The following is a 24,092-nucleotide window of genomic DNA, read 5'->3' as shown; positions in this document are numbered from 1 at the left end:
GAGCCACTTTCAATGGGACGTAAGGGCCTACTCTCGCTCATTTGTGGTCTATGGGAGCCACAGAGCAGCCTGTTCTTGATGCTGGAAGGCAACCAGGATGCATTTCAGTGTTTTCTTAGAGGCCTCGCCTTCTCACCCTTGCCTTTTTTTGTGGCTCCAGTTTTCTAAACCCAAAGCCCTGATTGACTGGGCGGCTGCCAGACACATCTGGCACAGAGGAAATCCAACAGAGTCAGTCATCCAGGTGTTGGGGAGGAACAGCCAACGGGTCACCCGCGGTCAGCGGGGGGGCCTTCTGATTGGCCCCTGCCTGCCCCCCTTATCTGTGGAGCCTTCCTCCCAAGGCCAGGCAGTGAGGGGGAGGCCAAGGCGGAGGGACTGGGCCAAACATTTGGAAACGCTTGCCTTGCAAAGACTCAGCCAAGAAAGGAGAGATGCAAACATTTCTTCTACCCACACAATTCAGGAGAGCTTAGCTTGGAATTTCCTAATTGTTATGCTTAATTAAGATAAAGTGTCGTACAGGGTGTGCAGAAGAACTTTCATTTGGTCTGCTGAGGTAAGACCATGGACCCCTGGCACCAGGAAACTGGTAGAAATCATGGAGGCTCCAGATTTTAGACAGACGTGGACATAGCCCAGAGAGGGAAAGCGACCTGCACAGGATCCCAGAGTGGCCATGCTGGGACTTGAGTCGGGGCCTCAGGAAAACTAATTCTGTTCTTGTCCTCTGTGTTCAAAATGTCCTGGCTCTCAGAAGGGAAGGGGCCTCCTTGACACAGTGTAGAGGCTGAGCTGGAGGAGGGAAACAGAGTGCAAGGCCTTGTTCAGTCAGTCACACTGTCTGAAGACTGCTGGCCCTTCAATCCCAGGAAGCACCATGGTTTTGCACATGGACTGTTGTTAGTTCAGGTTCAAAGCCAGTCAGTTCGCCTACCTTCCTTGGCTGGGAAACATCACCATGAGTAATCCTGTCTGTGGTCCTCCGGTGTGTGACAGATGAGGAAACCGAGGCATACAAAGAATGTGTGACCCAGCCCTGGGGGAAGAGCCAGGCGTTCATCCCCTCCCTCCTTCCCTGGGGCACCTGCAAGGATTTTTAGCAAAGAAGCATGATACTGTGCAAGCCAGGAATCCACAGGAAGCACAATTCCACCCAAAGAGCCCGTGGAGGCTAGTTGTAATGAAAGGACCATTCATAGAGCTGTGGGGGGGGTCGAAGAAACTGGGTGAAGATGTGGAGGCCCCAGGACTAGCGACGTGGGACTCAAGAGACAGGGGTCAGTGGTGGTACTGGAGGCCAGTAGTGGGGACAGGGGCTACCTGTGTGCCAGCCACATCTGGAAGGGCCTCCCTGGAGGGCTGTGAGTTACCACCTGGGCATCAGGAAACCGGCCCTCCCACCCTCCTCTCCTCCTCTCTTCCCCCTCTGACCCCCACCTGCCAGTGCCCTCACGGGTTGGCCCCACCAGGAAGGCAGGGTGCAGGGGACCCTGGGTGACACAGTCTGTGGGCCAGTCCCCAAAGACATGTCTGCTTCGAACCATATGTTGTTTTCTTAAAAAAGAAAAAAAGGCTTAATTGCCAACATTTAGAGTTGGCGCTATCACATAAAAATCTGTGTTTCTGGCTTCTTTTGAGAAACTGGGAAAATTTGATATCATGGGACCTGATTTCTGCTTGGCAGGGACTGAAGCTGAGCCACCTGCCTGTTTGTCTGGGCTGCTGGGTGGCCTGCCCAATGCCCCCTGTGTTTTACCCCGGGGCCCTCTCACTCATCCATGTTACCTGCCTGGGTATGGGAATGTGTCACGTGCTCCAGGGACGAGGACCCCGCAGGGTGAGCAGAGCGGGACCAGACACAGCCCCCTCCCACCCCTCCTGCCCCTGTGGCGCGTCTTTGGGGGCACATGCTGCAGTCTCTTGGTGATGTCCCCAGACCCCAGCTGGATCTGACAGGTTTGGCCAGTGACACGGGGGCAGAGAGCCCTGCGGAGCCCCGCCTCTCCTGATCCACAGCGAGCACCAGCTGTCACTTCTGGGCCAGCATCTCCTAGTGCACAGCTGGCCAAGAAAGCTGCCTGTCCTCTGCAGGCAGACCGGCAGAAGTCTGAGTTCTGACCTTTTATCAGTGACAATCCCCCCCTTTAGTTCTGGTGTCACCAGCCTCAAAATACACTCGCAGCCAGTGTCCATGAGCTCCCAGCAACCCTGCCAGGCCCTGGTGGAGAAGGCAGCTCTGGAGTGATTTGCAGAGGGACAAGCAGCAGGGCTAGACTGAGCTGGGATCTGCCCCATGACCGTAGGTCTGCCCTGGTAACTGGGTGGACCGGATGTGGGCAGGGTCACCCGTTCAGCTTTAGATCTCACCAGATTGGTTGCACTTCTGCCAGGCTGGCTCACCGTTCATGACTCAGACATCATGCCCTGACTCCCATCTGGAGTCTCCTGCCTGGACAGGCGGTCCATGCCGTCCCGCCAGCCCCACCCCTCAGCCCAGCACCTCCTTGCTGTCCAGGGTTCCGCTTGGCCCTCTCACTCCTGAGACACCTCTTCCCCACGTCTGGGTCTGCAGAGGAGCAGCAGTTCTTACCTCGTGTGGGCTTGGGCAGGCCGAGGCGGGAGGAAGGACGCATTTCCTGGCCCAAGGGTCTGGGCCCCTGGAGAGTCAGGCCACCTCAGACTCTGCCCTGGCGCTCCCTCTGCATGGCTTCCTCTGTCCTTGGAGTCCGGCCACCGTTTGCAAGGTGACAGGTTGCCTTGCCTGTGTTTTCATTGTCTGTCTTCCCTCCACACAGTGAGGGTCAGTTCAGGCAGGGACCAAAACTCCCCTGCTCAGCACCGGGTCCTTTGTGTCTAGAAGAGTGTCTGCAGCCAACGGGTGTCAGGACTTCTTGTTAAATGAGGGGGTACCTGTCAATGCACCTCTTGCCTTCCGCTGGTGAGGAATCTGTCCTCCCCTGTCCCCGCAGGTGCCACCCCCACTCTGAGCTGTCAGTCACACACCCCCACCCCACCCCCCCCTGCTCACCTGCACTGACCTGAACCCACACCCTACCCTGATTTTTGGTCACTGCCGACTTTGGAAATCCTGACACCACGTTTCCCACTGCTGAGCCGTGTGGGCTTGCAAACCTGCCTTAGTCAGCCAATGCCATCAACCTGGTGACAATGGAGAGTGGCGCCCCGAAGAGTTTGCTCAGGAGCATCGTACCCCTGAGTGCACTGGGAAGCTTGGGTGTATTCAGAGAGGCAAAGGATGGTGAGGGCTCTTAAAGGTGAAGCGAAGCTGGTTCCAGAAGTCATCGTGAAACAGTGACCCTGGCTGCAAGGATCAACGACAGGGTGGTGTCGTTCTGATGGGGGACACAGTGGCTGGGCAGATGTCCTTGTGGAATTATTTCCGTGTAAGTCCACAGTCACCTTTGCACCAGGCTGTGGCTCTGGGGACTCTCGTGATGGCAATAGTTATCAGGTATGCGTGCATAGGAGTGCCCCCTTCCCTGGCTGTGCTTTGTTAGGGTGGACACAAATGACTCCATTTTGATACTGACACTCATGATGCCACCAACAATGCTCTGGGTCTCCAATGGGTGGGGTCTGTCCTCTAAGCTTAAAATCTGGAGATGGGGGAAGGCAGACCAGCAAACAGACCAACAAGCATTGGAGGGGCTGGGGTGGGCCTGGGCCCTGGGGTGCCCTGGGAGGCAATAATTCCATGGCCTTCTAGAGCTGGATCCTGGCTGGTGCTTGTATGTCCTCGGCTCCAGGTGCCCAAACCCAAATGTAGCCAGTCGAAGTCCAAGAGAAACATCTGGCTCAAGTTGTCAAACTGGAGAAGAGCAAGTGGAGGCTGCAGAGTGGAGGCTGCAGAGTGGAGGCTGCAGAGGAGTGGAGGCTCCCAACGGGCCAAACAACGAGGACTCAGTCCCTTCTGCAGCTGTGTGTGTACCGGCTTCTCTCTGTGCTTCAGGCTGTTTTCCTCTGCTGTGGTTTATCAGGAATTTGGGTCCAGGGGCTCTAAGCCTGGGAGGAAAGGCTCTTCTGTCTCAGGAGTCTTGCGAATCCTGGGGGAGGAAGGGTCAGCCTGGCTGGTCATGAGCTCCCCTGGACCCATCATGTTAACCTAGGGATGAGGCAGTGGGCAGCAGAGGTCGGTCCCACACGCAGCTCTGTGATGGGGAGAAGGAAGAAGGGGGAAGGACGACCTGAAGCCGCCTCTCCAGTCACCTCCTGGGATCTGGTCTGCGGTCGGACCTCACCTCCCACTGGGGGCCACCTACATGGCCCCCGCCTGCTTGGGAGTCCGTGCTGCGGAATCCCTCTGCCTGCTACTGGCCGGTGCCTGGGGCAGGCGAGCTCTTGTCCTGTCTGTCTAGGCACCTCTGTCCCCACCTCCACGGCAGAGCACTGTGCCCTGCCCTCGACCCCCGGGCCCAGCGAACTCCGGCTGCTCTGAGGTTCCACAGCAGGGCCAGCTCCTCCAGGTGTTTTGGGAAGTCACTGCTTCTGTCCCCACGAGCTTCCTAGCAGACTGAGGACCCCGAGGGCGGAGGGCAGGGCAGACCCGAGCCCCGAGCTCCTGTCTGCAGAGCTGTCTATGGGCCGGCCCTCGGCCATCGCAGGGCTGGTGTCTGGGTGGGAAGTGTTTTCGTGTCTGTCTCTGGTGCACCCTGCCTGTCTCCCAGGGTGTAGAGGCCAAGGAAAGGACATGACTTGGGCCACAGGTGCACAAAGACGGGCGGAACCTCCCAGGGACCAGCAGGCTGGGGAAAATGAAGGAAAGACTCTTGGGGGTGCGTGGGGCTCAGATACACTCCCTTCACCAGGCCATCTTGGAGGAGCTCCAGAGCCATTCTTACTAAGCAACTAGGTTTGCTGGCCAGGCCAGGCCATCCCAGAACTCTCTGAGAGTTAATGACCTCAGGATCAGGGTTCTGGTGGCTTTTCCTGACTTTACTTCATGGGAAACAAGCTCTCAGGTGATGAGGGCAGGTCCTATATTCCACCTAAATCAAACAGATGTAAAGGAAGTCTGGCCCCAGCAGCAGCCTCTCAGCATCCACTTTGTGCCAGGAGTCCAGAGGACATGCTCTGTACTGCCTGGAGCTTGAGGTCAAAGGTCAGCTTGGCTGCTGAGGTCCTGACTCATGGGCTCCCACCCAGCCCATTCGAGTCATTGCCTCTGGTTGCCCGGCCAGGTCCCCGGCCCACCCCCTGCACAGCTGGGTAGCATTAAGAACTTGGCCCTCTCGAACACGCCTGGGCTCTTCTGGGCCTCTCCCTTGCCACTGCTGTTGTCGGAGACCGATGGAGGTCGGGAAGCGAGGGAAGAATGCGGTTATTTGAGGACAGGTTGAAACGGGGCTGGAAGGCAGGGTCAGCCTGCGGTGAGAGCCTCTGGGCAGTGGTCCCTCCCTCTGTGACAGGTTTTGGATGGCCAGTTCCAACTTGTGGGATCCTGGTGCATTTGGGGGCTTTCCCAAGCCCCAGCATCTCCATTTATGAAAGGTGGGTCCTAGGGAACCCATCTCTCAAGCCCCTGGGGAGGACCAGGTGACCACGTGTATGAAGAGTGTCCAGAGCAGCTAGCACTGTATGTACAGGCCACCTGGAAGGCCCCTCGGCTGTCCTTGGGGCTTTGGGCTCCCCTCTGTGCCCCTTTGTCCACCTTCCCTGCCACCCCGTTCATCCTGACCACAGCTTGAGGACGTCTAAATTCTCAGGAGAGCTACCAGGTGGTCCCCGCCAGCACCTCCCACCCTCTCTCAGCCAGCTTTCCCCAGCTGAATCAGTCAGCTTGGTGTGGCTGCAACCAAAATACCCGATCAGACAACGTAGAGCAGGAAAAGGTCATTTGGGGCCCATGGGTTTCAGAGGTTCAGTCCAAGGTCGGCTGACTCCATTGCTCGGGCCCAAGGTGAGGCAGAACATCATGGCGGAGGGGCGTGGTGGAGAGAGAGAGGGTGAGGTGCCAGGGACAACATATAAACCCTAGAGGATGCCCCACAGTGACCTAATTCCTCTAGCCACAGCAGTTCTTTCAGATAACTAATCCCATCCATTGATCAGGTCACAGCTGCCATAATCTAAGGCTTTCACTTCGGAACATTTGTGCAGTGTCTCACACAGGAGATTTTGGGAAGCACCTCATTTCCAAACTGTGACACCCACATTCCAGGCAGGCTCTAGAACCCTAGAATTCCCGGGGTAGGGATTTAGCTCAGTTGGTAGAGCACTTACCTAGCATGCACAGAGCCCTGGCTTCAATCCCAAGCATACACACACACACACACACACACACACACAGAACCCTGGAACGCTGAGGTTCTAGGACTGTGGAACGTTCTAGGCTCCAGCAGAGCCCATTGGTCATTCAGGCAGGCACGAGTCCCTGTGCCCTTGCACCCTGTCTCCTTGACTCCACCATCTGCCTCCCCTTCCTTGGCCTCTCTCCCCCTTTTCCTCTTGAGACCAGAGATGGCAGGAATGTATGTGCTCTTCCATCCCCATGTGTCCATGATGGTCCTCAGCTCTTCCTCCGCCAAGCCTTCCCTAGCCTGCCCCCACCCTGGTGACTTGACTGCCTTCTTCTGTGCCCCAGGGAGACTCAGATGTGCACATTCGTGACAGCCCATCTCTCTGCCCCGTGATAGCTGCCAGCGCCTCCTCCTGCTGGCTGAGCTCCTGCACAGCAGGGAACCCCCAGGTGGTCCTCTACACTCTAGGAGCCTAAACAAAGACCCAGCAGAAGTGGGAAATGCTGGCCTGGCAATCAGGAGGGCAAACCTTCCAACCCTGGGTCTTTTTCTGGGGACTTACCAGGCCTCACTTTTCATCCGAGGCCCTGCGGCTCTGAGAAGACCCAAATCAGGCCCTGCTCAGCCACCCACTGACAACCTCTGGCCATGGGAGAACATGGGACATGACCTTCTGCTCCAAGTTACGTGTGGACTGTCACAGTGGGGATGAGAAGTGGAATGGAGACCCATGGTGTTTCTGTGATGTGTCGGCTGGTGAGACCTGTGAGCCCTCCGTTGCCTGCACCTTGTGGGAATGGGAGTGAGGGGAGTGTGGGGGTGGGGGGCAGGACAACCAGATGCTCTCGAGTCTCTCAGCTTCTTCAACATTAATTTTTAAGATTTCTTTGGGTCACCATAGAGGCTGGATTCTCGAAAGTGGGGAGAAGGTTCGCTCTCAAGAACTTCACACTGTGCCCCTGCTCTGTCCAAGTCAGGCCTTTCTCCTTCAAAGGCTGTTGGGTCCAAGGATCCCACAAGTCAGCTGCAGGGAGCCCCTGGCCTGGCCGTGTGGACCAGAGACTCAGTGCTGCCTCAATGTTTTTTCGCTTACTGTCTTCTGACTACCCCAGACCCTTCAAGGTGTGGAGATGAGACATCCCTGAAAGCTCCTGGTGATGTGGGAATGGTCAGAGGCGACATGATTGGATATGAAAGCTGTGACCTTAGCAGTCCACCCCAGTTGGAAGGGACTGAGTAGGTGGTAGCTGTGGACAGGTGGGGCGTGGCTGGAGGAGGTGGGTCACCTGGTGCATGCCCTAGAAGGGTGCATCTTCCCCATGGCCCCTGCCTCCCTCTGCTTACTGGCCACCATGAAGGGAACACTGCTTCTCAGCCACATCCTTCCACCATGATGCTCTGCCTCCGCTTGGGCTCGGGGCAGGAGTTGGCTGACCATGGACTGACCCTCTGAAACTGTGAGCCAACATAGACCTCTCCTCTAAGTTGTTCTTGTTGGCTACCTTGGTCTCTGCAATGAAAAGCTGATAACAAGTACCAGTGGCCTGGGTGACCTCAGCAAGTGATGCTGGGCGTCTGTTTCCTCTCCTAGGAAAGAGGAAAAGAGTTCCTCTGCCAGCCTCACGGGGATGCTAGGAAGACAAGGGAGGTTCAAGGTGACAAACAGTGATTTTCCTATTAAATGTAAGATGGCCGTGGGGCAGAGGCTGTGAGCTGGGACTCCCCAGCTGGGAGCACCATGGGACCTGGGGTGGGTGAGTCATCCTCTCAGGCCTCCATTTCCCTGATCCATGAATAAGAGTCTTGGACATGCTGATTTTAAGAGCCTGGCCAGTTACAGCCTTCCAGAAGCTTCTCCATTCCCATTTCTTCTTTGTTTAGCCCCTTGGTGGCAAGGTGGTTGGGGGCACGTGTCCCAGCGTACCTGGTGCAAGATCTCTCTAACGGATGCACCCGAGGGTTGCTGGCTCTAGATGCTCTCAGAAGCTCTATCTCTGGACCCGCAGGCAGAAACTGGCCTCCCAGATCTCCAGGCCTGCTGTGGAGTCTGAGCTGGCCTGGCCTCCCTGGCAGCTGGGCTGTGTCCTTCTGACTTGGCCAGTTGCAGAAGGACCCAGGAGAGAACACTCCTCTGAAACTGACTCATGACTGTGAGTCCTCCGGGTGGGGCCTCTATTCCTGCAGACTCTCCTCCAGGCGTGGTTTCTCACACTCATGGACCCCCACACCAGCGCTGCTTATCAAGCCAGTTGTGATACAGACAGGGACTGGCTCTCTGGTCCCTTCCTCATCCTGTCTTCTAGCTGTGCAGCCTTGGAGAAGTCGCTTGGCACCCCAAGATCTCTGTGTCCTCATGGGTATAAATGGTGGGCAAGAAATCCTCCCACCCACCTCATGGGGTGACGCAGCACTCAGAGGAGATAGTGGTGGGATGGACTTTGTGACCTGTGAGGGCTTGGTGATGTGTCTGCATCATGGTCACCTAGCAACAACATTGGCAGTACTGTGCTGTGCTGAGTCCCCCATCAATCTGGTTGCTGAAAAGAGAAATGGTTTGGGTGGCCACTGGCTAGCTGGTGGACCGAGGGAGAGCATCAGACCTGGTTCCCACCACCATTTATCACCTCTGCAAGTGAGGGGATCCCCACATCTGGCATTCCCGAAAACCGGATGCCTCCTGCACAAAATAGGGACAGTAATAAGGGTATCCAATAATCAGGTGACATGAGCATCACATGAGGTGGTCTCAGTGTTAGGATGGTGCCTGGCATGGGGGGCAGCTCTTTGTCATCTCCACCCCAGCTTCCTTGGTCTCCGCCACACCCCAGGTTTGCTCCAACACCAGTGCTTCTCTTCACGGCCATGGCTTTGTGGGGTGCTGACTGCCACCCAGCACTGGGGTCCCTGCCGACCATAGTGCCTTCCTTTCTCCTGGGCCAGGACTCGTCTTCCCGCCCTGTGGGTCAGATGGCATCGTGCACAACCCAGATGCCTGGCCGAGCACCTCAGGGAGGCCCCAGGCTCCTGTGCCCCAGTGCTCCTGAGTCTCTGTGGCTCAGGTCTCAGCTGCCACAGGGGCAGCCTTCTGTCACTTCTGCAAGGTGGCCCCTAAGACTTCCTCAGGAAGGGACCCAGAGCAGGGTTGAGCTCCGGATCAGCTGCGCATTTCTTTAAGAAAAGGAGAAACGGGTGCTGGTGTCCCTTAGTGCCACCTCCCTCTCCCCTGCAGAGTGGCAGCAGCTTACTGTGTGCCTCTCGTTTCAGCGCCTGGGGGACACCTGGCAGAGGGAGGCGCTCGTTTGTGAAATAACCAGGCAGAAGCTCTCACATCCCGGCCAATTCACACCTTCCCTGGGCACCCCGCTAACTGTGTTCTAAGCACTTTGGCTCCTTCTGGGAGCCCTGATGAGGTCACTGCGCTGTGAAGCAATTTACTTGGCATGGAGGGTGGACTTTCCTCCCTCGGCAGAGAAACACCAGCAGGTTCTGCTTTTCTTTCTGGCAGTTAATTTTAGGACACACTCTTGAGTGCAACAAAGGTGCCGGCGGACAAGGTGGGACCTGGGGTCGTCCCAGAAGTGCAGAGCCCAGCAAGGGCCGTAACAAACAAGCCATGGGCTGGGGCTGCAGGCACTCTCCTCACTGACCCTGCCCTCCAGCATGACCCACGACCCCTGCTGGAAGGGCACAGGGACACCACGGCTTCCTCCCGCCTGGTGGGCCCTGGAGGCTGGGAAACACCTAGCTCCTTCCTGGAGGAACGCCCAGGGAGAGAGCCCTTCACCATGGCCGCCTTTCCTCGGCTGTGTGGACTCCCCTGGTCACTGAGGGCATGTATGAACCAGGAGTGCAGGAGCGACAGGGGGAGATCACCAACATGAGCAGGGAGCTCCCGGCGGCTCTGCCCAAGGCACCTTGCCCTGGAGCTCTCCCACGAGGGGGGCACTGCTGCACTCCCACTTTGAGGCTCAGAGAGGTTGGTCACTTGCCCAGGACCACACGTTGAGTAGCAGGTGACCAACTGTCCCAGTTGGCTCTTTTCACACTGAAATGTCCACCTCCCTGGAAACCATTAGTTTTGGACAAACCAGCGGCTGGTCACCCTCGAGGCTTCAGGGCCACGATTACAGCCAGGACTACCGGGTCCCAAAACCTGGTGGTCATTCTTCCCCGCCATGCCAGCCACTGGCCTCCTTCCTGTGACAGCCTCACACTCACAGGACACAAGGCCACACCAGCGGGAAGCGGGGAGGAAGGACTTGACCCAAGAGGCCCTCCTGCAGTCTGTTTCCTCGTTGTTTACCCACAGTGGTGGGAGCCTCCAGAACACTGCACCCCTGTGCTGCTGCTGGGAGTGGGAGATAGCGTGGTGGCTACACTTCCCTGAGGAGAGGCCCCCTGCCATGTGCGCGTCCCCTCTTGGCCTGCAGCCGTGGGTGGCAGAGATCAGGCACCCGCTACAGCTCCGAGGAGCCAGCAGGGGAGCTCACACAAGGGCTGCTTTTATTTAAATAGCAGCACAAATGTTCAGCTGCCCCGTAATTGGCAGACAGAAACACAGACAGAAAGCAAGGACCGATTTTAAAAGAATGACAAACACGTTGTATACAATGGGGTGACTTTTCTCATTAGAATCACTGATGTCTCTGGTTATGTGACATAATCCAACGCTGATGTCCTTCCAGGGTAAGCTGCGGCCTGCCTCCTCTGTCAGTGTCTCTCCACATACCCACACACATATGTGCACACACACACACACGCTCACATGTACATACACACACACACACACACACACACACACACTCACAGAGGGTTTTAAGCCTCTTTCTGCTCCACTGAAGCTGTTTTGAATTTATGAGCCACTGCATGGAAAACTTGCTCCTTCGCTGAGACCTGCAGTCGACGTCACATTTAGCTGCCTGTCCTAATTATCCTGAGATTGTGTCTCTGTCTTGCTATCCGCCAACATCCCCAGCAGCCACCCTGGTCCCAGGGCCCCTGCCTCTCATTCCTTGCAGTTAGCACAGAGCCCAGAGGGAGGGGCGCCAGCTGAGTCTGTTTCCAGTGACTTCTGCGTCTCAGCAGGCTGCTGCGCTCCAACACCGAGCTCCCCCGGCTCCTCTCTGGGTAACAGAAGCCTGACATTTTGGCTGAGCACGTGGCCGCCCCCAGGATAGAGATGACATTTCCCAGCATTCTTTACAGCAAGCTGGGCCTTGCTGGCTAAGCTTTACCCACAGGGTTTGAAGAGAGTGGCACAGCTCTGAGTTGTGCCCCTAGAGGGACAGTCTGCCCTCCTCATCATCCCTTATTCCTTCCCGCTGGCTGGAATGCCAACGCGGTGTCCCTGGACTCTGGAGCGTTTGTTCATTCATTAACTACAAAATCAACAAACGAGGAAGCCAGACTCCCCCAGGGATGGCCAGCAGAAGCAGTAGATGATAGCAGTAGCCCCGCAAGGATGTCAGATGTTGGAACGACAGAGGAAGACGGACGACATGGTCATGGAGACGATAGAGCAACCAGCTGGGCGATGCACGGGTCCTGTGCCTGGGGCTGCCTGGCCAGCCTGGATCCTTGAGGGGCAGGACGGGCTACCCTGGCCTCTCTGCAGCAGCTGGCTGGTCTCCGTCTCTCACAGGCCCTCTGTGGCCACTGTTTCCATTCATGAGTTACTGTCTCCCATAGTGTGGGTGCATAATGTACTTACTAGCCCTGACACCCTTTGGCTCTCCATCACTGAGACAAATAACTGAGACAATCCAACTTAGCAAGAGGGAAGGTTTGTTTTGGCTCACAGTTTTGGAGGTTTAATTTATGGTCTGTCAGCTGTTGTTGGGGGCCTGGGGCAAGGCAGTGCCTCCTGATGGGGCATGTGGTGGAGAAGTTGTTCATGGCAGGGAAGTCAGGAAATGGGAGAGAGAGGAGGAGGCCAGTGTCCCCGTCTCCTTCAGGGGCACAGCCCCTGTGACCTAAAGCCTCCCAGCAGCTCCTCCACCTCCCAGCGCGCTGAGCTGGGAACCAAGCCCTTGACTCCTGTCCCTTTGGGGATGCTCCAGATCCCAGATAGAGCCAGTGTTTCCACAGTAGCTTAACCTGAGTCCATCAAAATCCTCAGCTTCTGGGGCTATGGGGTCAGCCCTGGACGTTTGTTTCCTAAGTGAAGGCAGCCAGGAGGCGAGGGCCAGGGTACGGACATGCACGTGGCACTGTCGGAGACATGCTGAGGAGGACAAGGCAGGGAGCAGCTGACCTCAGCCAGGTGATGTTACCACTGCCGCAGACAGGTGACCCCGTGGGCTCCAGACGGTGACAACTCCCAGGGCGCACGCCAGGAGACCGGGGCTGTCTGTGCAGTCACCTGGACCTCCTGCAGTTCCTTGCCACCTCCTGTGACCACAGCTTTGCATAAGCTCTTCTCCCTGGCCTGAGTCCCTTTCCTCTTGGATTGCCAGGTACTTACACCAAGCAGAGCAAACAAAACACACACAGGAGGTGCCCTTGAATTACTGCATCAGATAAGCAACGAATCAGTTCTTGGTATAACCGTGCCACATGGCGATGGTGCACTGAGCGTTATTCATCGTTATGGGGAATTCAGACTTACCCGGGTGCCCTGTGTTTTATCTCAGGACCCTATTTCTCTCCCAACCCCCTTAGTTTACCTGAGTATTTCCTACTTATCCTTCCAATCTCAGCTCATGTGCAAATTCCGTGGGGAAGCCTTTCCTTGACTCTGCCCAGATTAGTCCCCTTCACGGTGACTTCTCCCCACCCCTCCTCACCCTTTGTCTTAAGTGACTTTACATTACTGTAACAAAATACCTGAGAAAATCAACTTAAAAAGCGGTGGGGATTCTTCTTTTGGCTCAAGTTTCAGGGGTTTCAGTCCATGACCTGTCAGTCCATTGCTTTTGAGCCTGTGGAGAGAGGGGACATCCTGTGGGGAATGCGTAGCAGGAAGCTGCTCTCCTCAGGGCAGCTAGGAAGCAAAGAAAAGGGAAGTGGGGGCCCAGACCCCAGCAGCCCCTCCAAAGGTATGCTAGCAGCGACCTAACTTCCTCCCACTAGGCCCCACCTCTGGAAGGTTCCACCTCCTGCATTCGCGCAAGCCCTGGCTGTGACAAAGCCTGGCCTCCAGGGGTTGCTGGAATGCTAGCCGCAGTCACAGATGCCACATGCTTACCCAGCGGCCACTTGAAGTCTGGCAGAACACAGGCTCCTGTACTCCTGGGCTGGTCAGTGCGCCCAGGAGTAGGGTGGCTGGCATCCACTGTGTTCAGCAGCCTTCCTTACAGGTCACATGTTCAAAGACAAAATCATTGACCATTTCAACATCAGGTATGTCGATCATGCAGAATATTGATTTCAGAAAGACGGGCGGGACATGCTTCCTGGGTGATGATATCTGAGGCATAGTATCGTCTTCTCAAGAAAGACTAACCCCTGATGGTGCCTTATATTTTTCTTAGGGTAGGTTGCCACTTTGAACTCAGTGTGTTCGAGCTTCATCTTTGCCAGGATCGTTTCCTGGGAGCTGTGGCGCTCGGGTGTGGCCTACAGACAGCTCCAGGGGTTGGTGGGGAATGGTCCATACTTTGGGTGTCACTCTGCTCTTTGGTTCCCTGCTGAGCAGCATTCGAGTTCCCATACAAGGTGGCCTTGTGTGGGTGGTGTGGGGTTGGTTCGTTTTTTGCAGGGGAGAAATTCCTGCCCTGTTCATATCGACTTATGAGTAAAACCAGAAAAACAGTCAAGACGGGCAACAGAGCGTTGCCGTGCGGAGCCAGGCCTCTGCCAACTTTCGCAGAGGAAGGCAGCCTTTCCCCAGGGGACTGTATTTGACTCAGGATAGATAGTGGAGAGGAAGTGTCCCAGACAGAGAAGGGGGTTGGGCAGGGGCAGGAGGAGCCAGTGGCACGGGCGAGTGCAGCCACATTGGCCAGATGGTCTTGTGCCAGGTGGGACAGGCTAATGGACCCAAGAGAGACGCTGGAGCCAGCTTGGAAAGGTGTCTCTTCTAGAGGAAGCTGGTGGCCTCTGCCTACGGCAACAGGCAGCCTCTGAAGATGTGGGGGATCTTGGTTCAGAAAGGGGACCGTGCCGCAGGGAGGCTGGGCTGGCCATGCAGCAGTGCAGGTAGTGGAGCGGGGTCTGGACTGGGTGGGCTGCAGGGCTGGCAGGTGGGCTTCGTTGGAGGAGAATTAAGAGGGACCACCAAGAGAGCCTGGCGCCTCTGAGCAGAGGCGGGGGAGACAGTGGAGGCTGGTGCCAGCCCCGGAGTCCCACGGGCAGCCCCGTTCCGTTCCCTAACCTCTCCCTCTGCAGCGCCCAGAGGTCCCCTGGGGTTGACAGTCTTCTGAAATCCCTTGATCCTGCCCACCGCCAGGCCCCCCACTGCCACCCTCCCCTGCTCAGGGCCGGGCACTTAAGCAAGAAAAGAAAACCCTGCCCAGGGCAAGGTGAATTTTAGAAAACCCAAGGCACACATAAAAAATATAGTATTTCAAGGCTTCGTTTCTTTTCGGGGAAGAGACCGTGTCTGCCTGGGGGTTCTGTACAACCCCCAAACCCCACAGCCTCTGTAAACACTGCTGGATGGTAAATAACACTAGGGCCGGTGTCGCTCCCTCGTCAGGGTCTCGGCTCTGCACGCCATGACTTCAGGAGCCCCCTTGAGCAGGGGGAGCCCCTGAGTGCCAGCACCCAGCCCACCCCTGTGCCCTGTGCGGCCAAGGCCGTGGCTGCTCTGGGAAGCTGGGAGGGCGTGTCCAGGCCAACAGAAACTTGTCCTTCTGTTACATTTTTTAGGTCACAGGCATTGCCCATACCTGGCACTTGCACTACAGGTGACCTCGTGTTATGTGATCTTCACACTCCTGGGTGCATGCTGGGCAGCCCAGAGATGAGGAAGCGGAGGCTCCGGAGCCCTAGGGGACTTGGGGCGGCCATACAATTAGAAAGCACCAGAGCTTCTTGGGCCACGTTTCCCTTAGACCAAGACCTCCATCTTCCACAGAAGGGCTCCTGCCAAAGAGCAGGGCAGTCTGGGGTTGTGGAGTCCTCCAAGGAGGAAATGTGATTGAAGTTTTGTCTTGATTCATGTACCTTGCATCTTGCCGTGTATCGTGACCAGGTGTGTGTTTAACACAGAACGATACTTTGAAAGCCTCCTCCGACAGCATAGATGTTCCAAGAAGACCTCCCACCTTTACCCAGGTCCTCGTCACTGGGGAGGCCCTCGGAGTGCTTAACTTCACGCTGAGGTGGACTGTATCTTGCCATGTCCACCACTGTGGCCTGGAAATGGGATGGGGTGGTGGACATTACTGCCATGATGCTGGGAACCTCAGCAGTACCCAGCTGGAGGCCCACTGACCTGCGCTGGACTCGGCCCTGGATCTGCTGGCCTGGCTCACAGGGAAGTGCAGCTCTGCTCCCTGTGTCTCTCATCCCCTCCAGGGACCAGGCCCTCAGCTATGCCTGCTCTCCAAACATAGCCTAGCCACTGGCCATGTCACACCTGCTCACATCCCACTGGCCAGAGCAAGCAACAGCTGAACCCAAAGTCAGAGTAGGGAAAGGTATTGATTGATTGATTGATTGATTGATTCAGTGCAAAGAACTGAAAGATCACCTGGTGGGGAGCATGTATACTGGGAAGGGAACTGGGGGCCATTAAGAAACCCAGAGCATGAATTAGTCAGCCAGGTTACCTGGGGTCACTCCCAAGACCTGAGCAGGGGATCTGGATTTCTGCAGCAGCTCAGCTACTTCTGAGCCCCGTGACCTCTGACAAAACCCTGCTCTCTCTGAGCCTTGCTTTCCCCATCTGTATGTGGGAGCAATAATTCCTTTCTCATGGTAGTTAGCAGGATAAAGTAAACAGCTGTATGAAGGGGCTCTTCCTTAGAAAGCTTTGTGAAGGTGTTACTATTAATCAGTTTCTTGAGCTGTTTTCCTTAGTTGCAGATCAGTGTGTTGTACCACTGGGCTACATCCCCAGACCTTTTTGCAGAGGCTGGCCTCAAACTTGTGATCCTCCTGCCTCAGCCTTCTGAGTCTCTGGGATTACAGATGTGCACCACTATGTCCAGTGCAAATAACATTTGACTTTAAGAAATCACAAAACCTAGGCTATTGAAAGCGTTAGAACAGGAAGGAAACAACCACAGCATCAATGATTAAGTAACAAGACAGGAACAGTTTTATTTCAAATGCTAAGGCATAGTACTTACTCGAATGGATGTTTGATGAATGAATGAATGACCCTCACAGTGATTGTTTTAAAAACATTTCTCTAGCTTTAAAATTAGTTCCAAATGGGAACTTCAGAAAAACCCTTCAATGAGGAGGCACTCAAGGAAGCCAGACTTTCACCTGCTTTGAGAAGTGACTCTCATTTCTGCAGATGCATTGTTTCCTCAACATTTCTTAGCATGCTTGCTTTTTCACTTTGGCCTAATCAAACAGTTCTTCTGCCCAGAGCTCTTCTCTCCATTCTCCATCCCAATCAAATCCCCAAACTTGGTAATCTTAGAAAAGAAGATTTACATGTTGTTGGTGACCACCACGGTGTGCTGGGCATTTCCAGATGCCAGCTGCTCAGATCTCACGGCTCTGAGTGTCCATGGCCAACAGATAGGCTCTGGGCTCAGAGCGCGTGTGGGACTTGAATCCAGGGACCAGCTCAGCAGGCTGGCTGAGTGTGCACCGGGAGCCAGCCGTGGCGTGGCAGGAGTCTGCTCCGGCAGGCTGCGGGGGCTGGGCCAGGCCGGCTACTCTCATGTGCCACTGGGGGCGGGGGGGGGGGGGGNAGGGATGGGGAGGTTCAAGAAGTTTTTAACCAAATAAAGAGGTGGAGAGAGAGAAAGAGGTCCAACATTGTGCAGATCAGGAAGATGGGGCTTGGCGAGTGTGACGGGCTGAACATGGTCCCCCCAGATTCATACATGGGAATCCCAATCCCCAGTCCCCCAAATGGGACTGTATTTGGAGACACAAGCTTTGAAGAGTAAGAGAAATTTCTAGAATTCTTCTGAGTTTGAAAACACTGACGTAACCCAACCCACCGATTTTCCGTGAGAAAACCAAGCTCCAAACATGTGAGCTTTGAGGGTCACCAGGCTAGTTAGTGACAGTTTGTCAGGAAGAGTAAACTAAGGTAAAATGAGGTCCCTAGGGTGACCCTGACACACACACACACACACACACACACACACACACGGGAAGATGAGGTGAGCTCACAGGGAGAAGGTGGATCTCCAGATCCTTCACCAACACCTTGAGAAGGAGCCCGCCCTGCCTTCACCTTGACCCTAGGCTTCCTGCTTCCAGAACTGAGATGATACTTTTCTGAGGTTGAAGCCACCAGGCCTGCGGTGCTTGTCACACAGACCTAACTGACCAGTACAGCAAGTTGGAGCCTCTTGTTTACGGCTGCAGGCCGTGTGGTGGTGGAGACTAGAGCCCCGGCCAGCTCTCCCGGCCAGCTCACCCCAGCCAGGTGTGGATTTCCTCCCTCGGTGCCTTCTTGAGCATTTTCCCATTTCCCTTTCAGAGTGAGAGCTGTCCTGCTCACCCCACTGTCACTTGCTGGCCCTCAAAAGGCAGCTGGGTCAGAGGATGGTGCTGTGGGAGGAGAGGGCGGAGGGAAGGGACCGTCCAGTGCCCGTCACACTTACATGCTGTTTCAGGCCCAGGAGGTTTTTATTGTAGAAACCACAAAATTCCCTGGACCTGGGCTTCTCAGGTCTAGAGCTCTGCTGCTGCGTGGCACAGGAGGTCTGCCTGAACTCCTTCTCACACGCCAGGTTCCACTGGGCAGGCCGCGGAGGAGCCCTACCTCCTGGCCTGGCCCCCAACCCAGACCAGGACGTTAGGAGTGCAGACAGTGAGACCCACGCCCGGCTCCAATCCCACCTTTACCAGGCAAGACGTTCAGTCTTGGAGTATCTTAATGTCCTATGGTTTGGAGGGACAGACATCTTGATTGCCCATACTTGTGTCTCCTGTTTTATCTCCTGGAGGATCATTCAAAGTGGCCGGTTCCTGCATTTGCTTACATTTCCTGGCAGGTACTGAGCAGCCCATTGGAGTGCGTTGTTTTCATTACGTTCTTATTTTTGTTATGACCAGCGCTCCCTGAATGTCTCAAAAGGTAAAAAGGGGTTATAAGAATACTAAAATTTCCAGGCATGGTGGCACACACCTGGAATCCCAGTGTCTGGGAGGCTGAGACAGGAGGGTTGTAAGTTCAAAACCAGCCTCAACAATTAAGTGAGGCCCTAAGCAACTTAACAAGATCCTGTCTCGAAATAAAAATGGCTGGAGATGGAGCTCAGTGGTTAAATGCTCCTGGGTTTAATTGCCAGTACAAAAAAAAAGAATATTAAAATAAAGATATCCATGATCCTATCACAGAAATATACCTAAATTGCTGGCTTCTGTGTTTTGCCAAGTCTTTGTTTAAACAGAGATGCAGGGGTCCTGTCTTGCCAGGCCCCTGTCCCTGTCACCACCATGCACTATGACCCCTTCCCATTACCTCTGTGTGCCTGGCTCTCCTTGTCCACCTGTGGAACTGCCCCTCAATGTCACAGGAATCATGTGAGCTAGGTAGGTCCGGGTGGCAGAGCTGGGGAAGGCAGGGCCCTTCCCTGGGCACAGGCAGAGCCCGGATGCTGACCTGATTCTCTCTGACTCCCAAGCCCTCCTCTGGGCTGATTTCCTTAGTGTCTGATTCTCAGAGCTCATTCTCCAACCTCTGTGGTCCCTCTCGGGGTGCCGAGAACGTTACGATTCCTAAAAACCCAAGGTCTGGATTGAATTAATGAGCGAAACAAAGCCACAGTTCTAATCCATGCCCTGCCAGTGCTGGAACGCCTGGGTCACCCCGCAGGCTTTTAATCACTTGTCTGGGCTGCGGTGGTCCGTGGGTTCCACTCTGGACTGAGCACCGGGTTCTGCTCCTCCTCCTGCTCAGGCCAGGGGAGGGTGGAAAGTGGCACTTGGTTTGCTCGCAGCGAGCACTCTTCGTGGGAGAGGGTGCAGGGGCCCACGTTTCTTCTTCCCAAGGCTTTCCTCCACCTCTGCTGTGGTCAGTTCCTGTGATGAAGGGTTCATTGTCCAGGAGCAGCTTGGGGATCTGACCACCTGCCAGAGATGGGAGGATCTGGGGCCACCATCCCTGGAGAGGGAGGGAGATGTATTAATTCTCCAAAGTCCCCGGGAATTCCAACGTGCACCTCGCAGAGAAGCAGGAGGACCTAAACACACAGTGGACAGCCACCGTGGACTTCATGCAGTCTGAGCAGCATGACGGCTGCTTGTCACAGGAGGCGAGGGTGTGGGCAAGGGCTGTGACAAGTGAAGCTATGAAGAGGGCTCAGACTAACATGAGCGGTTGAATGACGCCGAGCATGACAGTAACTAGGCGGACCCACTGTCTCAGTTTAGCTGAGAAACGGAGTCTGTGTGCCAGGAGGTGCCCCGGCCATGGGCAAGCTGGCACACCAGTCGCCCCGTGATGATGAGCATCGTAGACAAGCGGACTCCTCCGTTCAAGTCCTTGACCACCCAGCTCTGCGGCCTCTTCCAACCGTGGCTAAAACGCACCACTCTAGGTACCTGGGAAAGCAATTCCCGGGCATTGGTTGAAGGTGTCTCTGGGAGATGGAGAAAATCCAGATGCCCTTGGGCCTGGCACCCCAGAGCCAGCGCCCNATTGTGCAGATCAGGAAGATGGGGCTTGGCGAGTGTGACGGGCTGAACATGGTCCCCCCAGATTCATACATGGGAATCCCAATCCCCAGTCCCCCAAATGGGACTGTATTTGGAGACACAAGCTTTGAAGAGTAAGAGAAATTTCTAGAATTCTTCTGAGTTTGAAAACACTGACGTAACCCAACCCACCGATTTTCCGTGAGAAAACCAAGCTCCAAACATGTGAGCTTTGAGGGTCACCAGCAGCCTGACATCCCCTCACCACCCCTGGAAGCCATTCCAGTCTCCTGCAGCCCAGGGGCAGAACCGCAGGCGGGCTTAGTGCCATTTTTCAGATTAGCTGGTTGAGAAGTCAATTCACTTGCCCAAGGTCACGTGCTCGGGGTCAAAGGCCAGGTCTGCTTACCCCCAGTTACCTACTGTTTCTCTGAGTCAGTCTCCACCATGCAGAGCCGAGATCTCTGGCACCTCCAGGGCAAGGCTGCCCCACCCACCAGTGTCTATGAAGCACCTGATGAGAAGAGCCCCGCACACCCGTGCTGAGCCTTGGGGACCCTGACACGTTTCCCAGGGCCCTCAGCTTCCCCTGAACAGCCTCAAGCCTCAAGACCCTGCTCAGCTGAGCAGGGTGTGCTGTTGGGTGCAGCAGAGGGACAACAGCTTTGGGGTGAGCTTGGGTGTGGTTTAGACCAGCTCCATCTCTTCCTGACACTTTTAAACACGGCACCCACACAAAGCAGGAGAGCTTGCATTCCTTGAGCACTTCCCTTGGGCCAGACGTGATGAATGTTGAGCATTGAATCCTGGGCCCTCCGCACGGTGGGTAGGCTGCGCAGTGGGTCAGATGCCTGTGGGCAGAGATGCCCTGGAGCTGAGACAGGCAGGAGCAGGGCTGGAGACGGCTTCAGATAAAGTTTTTGGTCTAACTACACTCTGGCAATATTGGGACATACTTAGGTTGAATAATTATTTGTCATTTATCTGAAATTCAAATTAAAACCAAAGGTTAAGGCTCCTGTGTGCTATTCCTTGGGCTCTAGGGTCCTGGAGAGTCAGCAGGAGTAAGCTTTCCATCTGCCAAGCAGGTCTGCCCAGAGAGAAGGCACTCTTGTGCCTGCTCCAGGCCATCTTTCCATCTCCTGAGAGCTTGGTTCTTTTTTGACTATCCTAAAGAGATCATCAGCAAATCATTCATTCTGTTTAAGTCTGTTTCTGCAGCCGGTGTGTGACACATGCCTACAATCCCAAGCGACTCTGGAGGCTGATGCAGAAGGATCAAAGGTTTAAGGCCAGCCCCAGCCACTTAGTGAGACCCCGTCTCAATGTAAAAATTAAAATGTGCTGAAGGTGTAGCTCAGTGGTAAAGCACTGGGTTAAATCCCTACCCTCTCCAAGTCTGTTTTTCTAGTTTTCTGCACAGGCCCTGTGTATTATCTGCAAAGCCCCCACGTTCAGGTGTTTTTAGTTGATGAAGTGGATCATTTATCAGAATCCCTGCTTCTCTTGCTTGCTTTCCCATGCCAATCAAATAATCTGCCTAGCACCCCATTTTTCCTGCTAGTCTTTGCTGATGTCCCACTGTGTGTGTGTGTGAATAAAGGAAGGAAACATTCTCCCTCATTATCTTAAGATAAATATCTCAGGGCAATGATTCTCAAGGTGTGGTCTCAGGACCACCAGCACCAGCACCCACCGCACCCGCTGGCATGGTCCGGCCATGTGCGCTTCCGCAATCCTCCAGGGCACCTTGCTCAGTTTGGGAATCCTGGTTTAGGGAAACCACTTTGGACTAGAAACGGGAGGGTCCCTGCTCCAGCCTCCCCAGTGGGTGGGGCGGCTCCTGTTCTGTTTCTCTCTGTTGGGGACAATGGTAGAACTCAGGACCCCAGAGTCCCTTCTGTCTGGTATTCTACCCAACAGTGAAGGTGGCCTGCTGGGGGTCCCTGGGCAGATGCCCTGGATGGAAGCCCTTCTCTAGGTAGAGCACCCTGATGCTTCTGGTTGCAGCCGACAGGGCCTATTCCCTGCCACCCAGCCTGTGGGTCCCCAGCCAAGAACAAAACGACACGTGCTGCCAGCCGGCCTTGTAAGGGAGGTGGCCCGGCGCCAGCCCCCGCTAATTGCTAATTTGCACTGAAACAGCAAACAAGGCCCCTCAAGTGAATGCCCTGATTATTTGGCTGGTTCTCCCCCAGACTCTGTTAGTCGCCACCCAGGGGGCCGTCCCCCAAGTCTGGAGCCTTCGCCCCAGGATTCCAGGAGGCTGCTTGGCCAGGGGTCCCCAGCCCAGGGAAAGCGGCTTCTCTCCGCAACTAATTGGCTGGGGGAGGAGCTGGCTGTTACTCTCTTCTCTTTCTTTCCAATATTTATGCCTCACCATGAAGACATATACAATGACTTTTCTCTCTGATGAGCCCTGAGAAAAGAGACCTTGGAAGAGCAAGAGGCTCAGCTCCCTCAGTGTGACCTTGACCCTCCACACTCCTGGCCTCACCCAGCCCCACTCACCTCTGTGAAGTGGGTCTCATTGTTGTCCCCTCAAGTGAGACCCAGGTAGGCGTGGTGGGGGAGGGGCGGGGAGCAATCCACAGCCCTGAGCATTGATCTGTTTGTAGCATTTTCAGAAAAGTGGGTGGAGAAGGTGTGGAGTCACAGGGGGTACTCCGCCCTCTGGCCACCCACTTCCTGTCCCCACCTTGTCCCTGCAGCTTCCCCAGGTCTGCAGAGTCCTGGTACCAGCTCTCATGTGGCCCTGCATCCTCAGCCTGACCCTGAGCACCATCAAGCCACCTTCCCAGCAAGGGCGGCTGCTCTTCTCAGAGGAACTCAGTTCCAGGAGAATGGACTCCCCCAGGGCTTACCTTTCCGTGGAAGTGGACCAAGTGCCCGTCCTCTGCAGGCTCGGTGAGAAGAGGAGAAAACCCACACCAACCACATGGCCTGCCGGGTGGCGCCAAGAGCCAGAGAGCCTGGATTGGGCTGAGCCTGAATGTGGGCTTTCTATGGGCACGTCTGTAGCATGGGCGCTGCAGGGGACCCTCACTGGGCGTGATGGACATGATGTGCTACATGTCACGCACACAGCTTGAGGGTTGACGAATGTATCGTGAAAACATCTTGATCCTGAGAGTGACAGATCATCACCCCCAAACTTCCACGTGCCCCCTTTAGATAATTTTTTTAAAAATATTTTGTTTTAGTTGTAGTTGAGCACAATACCTTTATTTTATTTTTATGTGGTGCTGAGGATCGAACCCAAGGCCTCACATGTGCTAGGTGAGCACTCCCTGTTGAGCCACAATCCCAGCCCCTTTAAAGAATTTTTTAAAAATTTATTTTTCATTGACATAAGTTGTACATATTTGCAGGAGGTCATGTGTGGTATTTCTCTATACACGCACGCACACACACACACACACACACACACACTGTATAATATCGTATAATGATCAACTGGGGCAAATCTACCTTCTCAAACACACAGTCTTTCTTTGTGGTGAAAACATTCAAAATCCTTTCTCTTGCGTCCTGTGCGACAGGATGCTAGGACCGACCCCTCCCATCTGCTACAAGACTGTGCTGCCCACCCCCAGCTCCTCTGCCCCTCTGATAACCACTGCTGTCCTCTCAGCTTCAGTGAGATCAACTTCATGGGGTTCCATGTTTTAAATCTCCCTCTGCACCCCTGTTTCCCCCCACTCCCTTCCAGTCCCAGGTAGTCATCAACCTACTTTCTGTCATTACTGATCAGATTGCATCTTCACAAATTTTCTATAAACGGAATCATATGGTATGCATTCATTTATGCCTGGCTTCTTTCCCTCAGTGTAATTATTTTGATTTTCTGCATTTCTGAATGTATCATGTGGATTTATCATAGATCATTTATCCACTTCCCTGTTGATGGACATTTGGATTGTTGTTTTTTTTATTATTGAAAAATAGAGCTACTTTGGAGGTTTGTGGGTAAGCATATGTGCAGATACATATTTTCACCTATCATGGGTAAACACCTAGGAGTAGAAGGGGGTATCTGATGGCAGATGTGTGCTCAATGTTAAATAACTGCTGTTTCCCACAGCTCTTGCTTCACTTTACTTTCCCACC

General features: G+C 54.8%; 2 long non-coding RNA genes across 2 annotated transcripts; one reads left to right on the top strand and one right to left on the bottom strand.

Annotated features, from left to right (window-relative positions):
• Positions 1-10,866: 10,866 nt before the first annotated feature.
• Positions 10,867-13,579, bottom strand: LOC107139122. Its single transcript, XR_001503114.2, has 3 exons — positions 13,447-13,579; positions 13,086-13,180; positions 10,867-12,718 (listed from the first exon to the last, which is right to left on the bottom strand). It is a non-coding gene; the product is annotated as an uncharacterized LOC107139122 (long non-coding RNA).
• On the top strand, positions 13,488-23,782 carry LOC125610924. Its single transcript, XR_007341010.1, has 2 exons — positions 13,488-13,601; positions 22,694-23,782. It is a non-coding gene; the product is annotated as an uncharacterized LOC125610924 (long non-coding RNA).
• The last annotated feature ends 310 nt before the right edge of the window (positions 23,783-24,092 follow it).

This window comes from Marmota marmota, unplaced genomic scaffold, assembly GCF_001458135.2.
Source record: "Marmota marmota marmota unplaced genomic scaffold, marMar, whole genome shotgun sequence".
In the NCBI taxonomy this organism is placed as follows: domain Eukaryota; kingdom Metazoa; phylum Chordata; class Mammalia; order Rodentia; family Sciuridae; genus Marmota; species Marmota marmota.
Note: the sequence above shows the minus strand (reverse complement) of the source record. Positions and strands in the feature narration are given on the sequence as shown.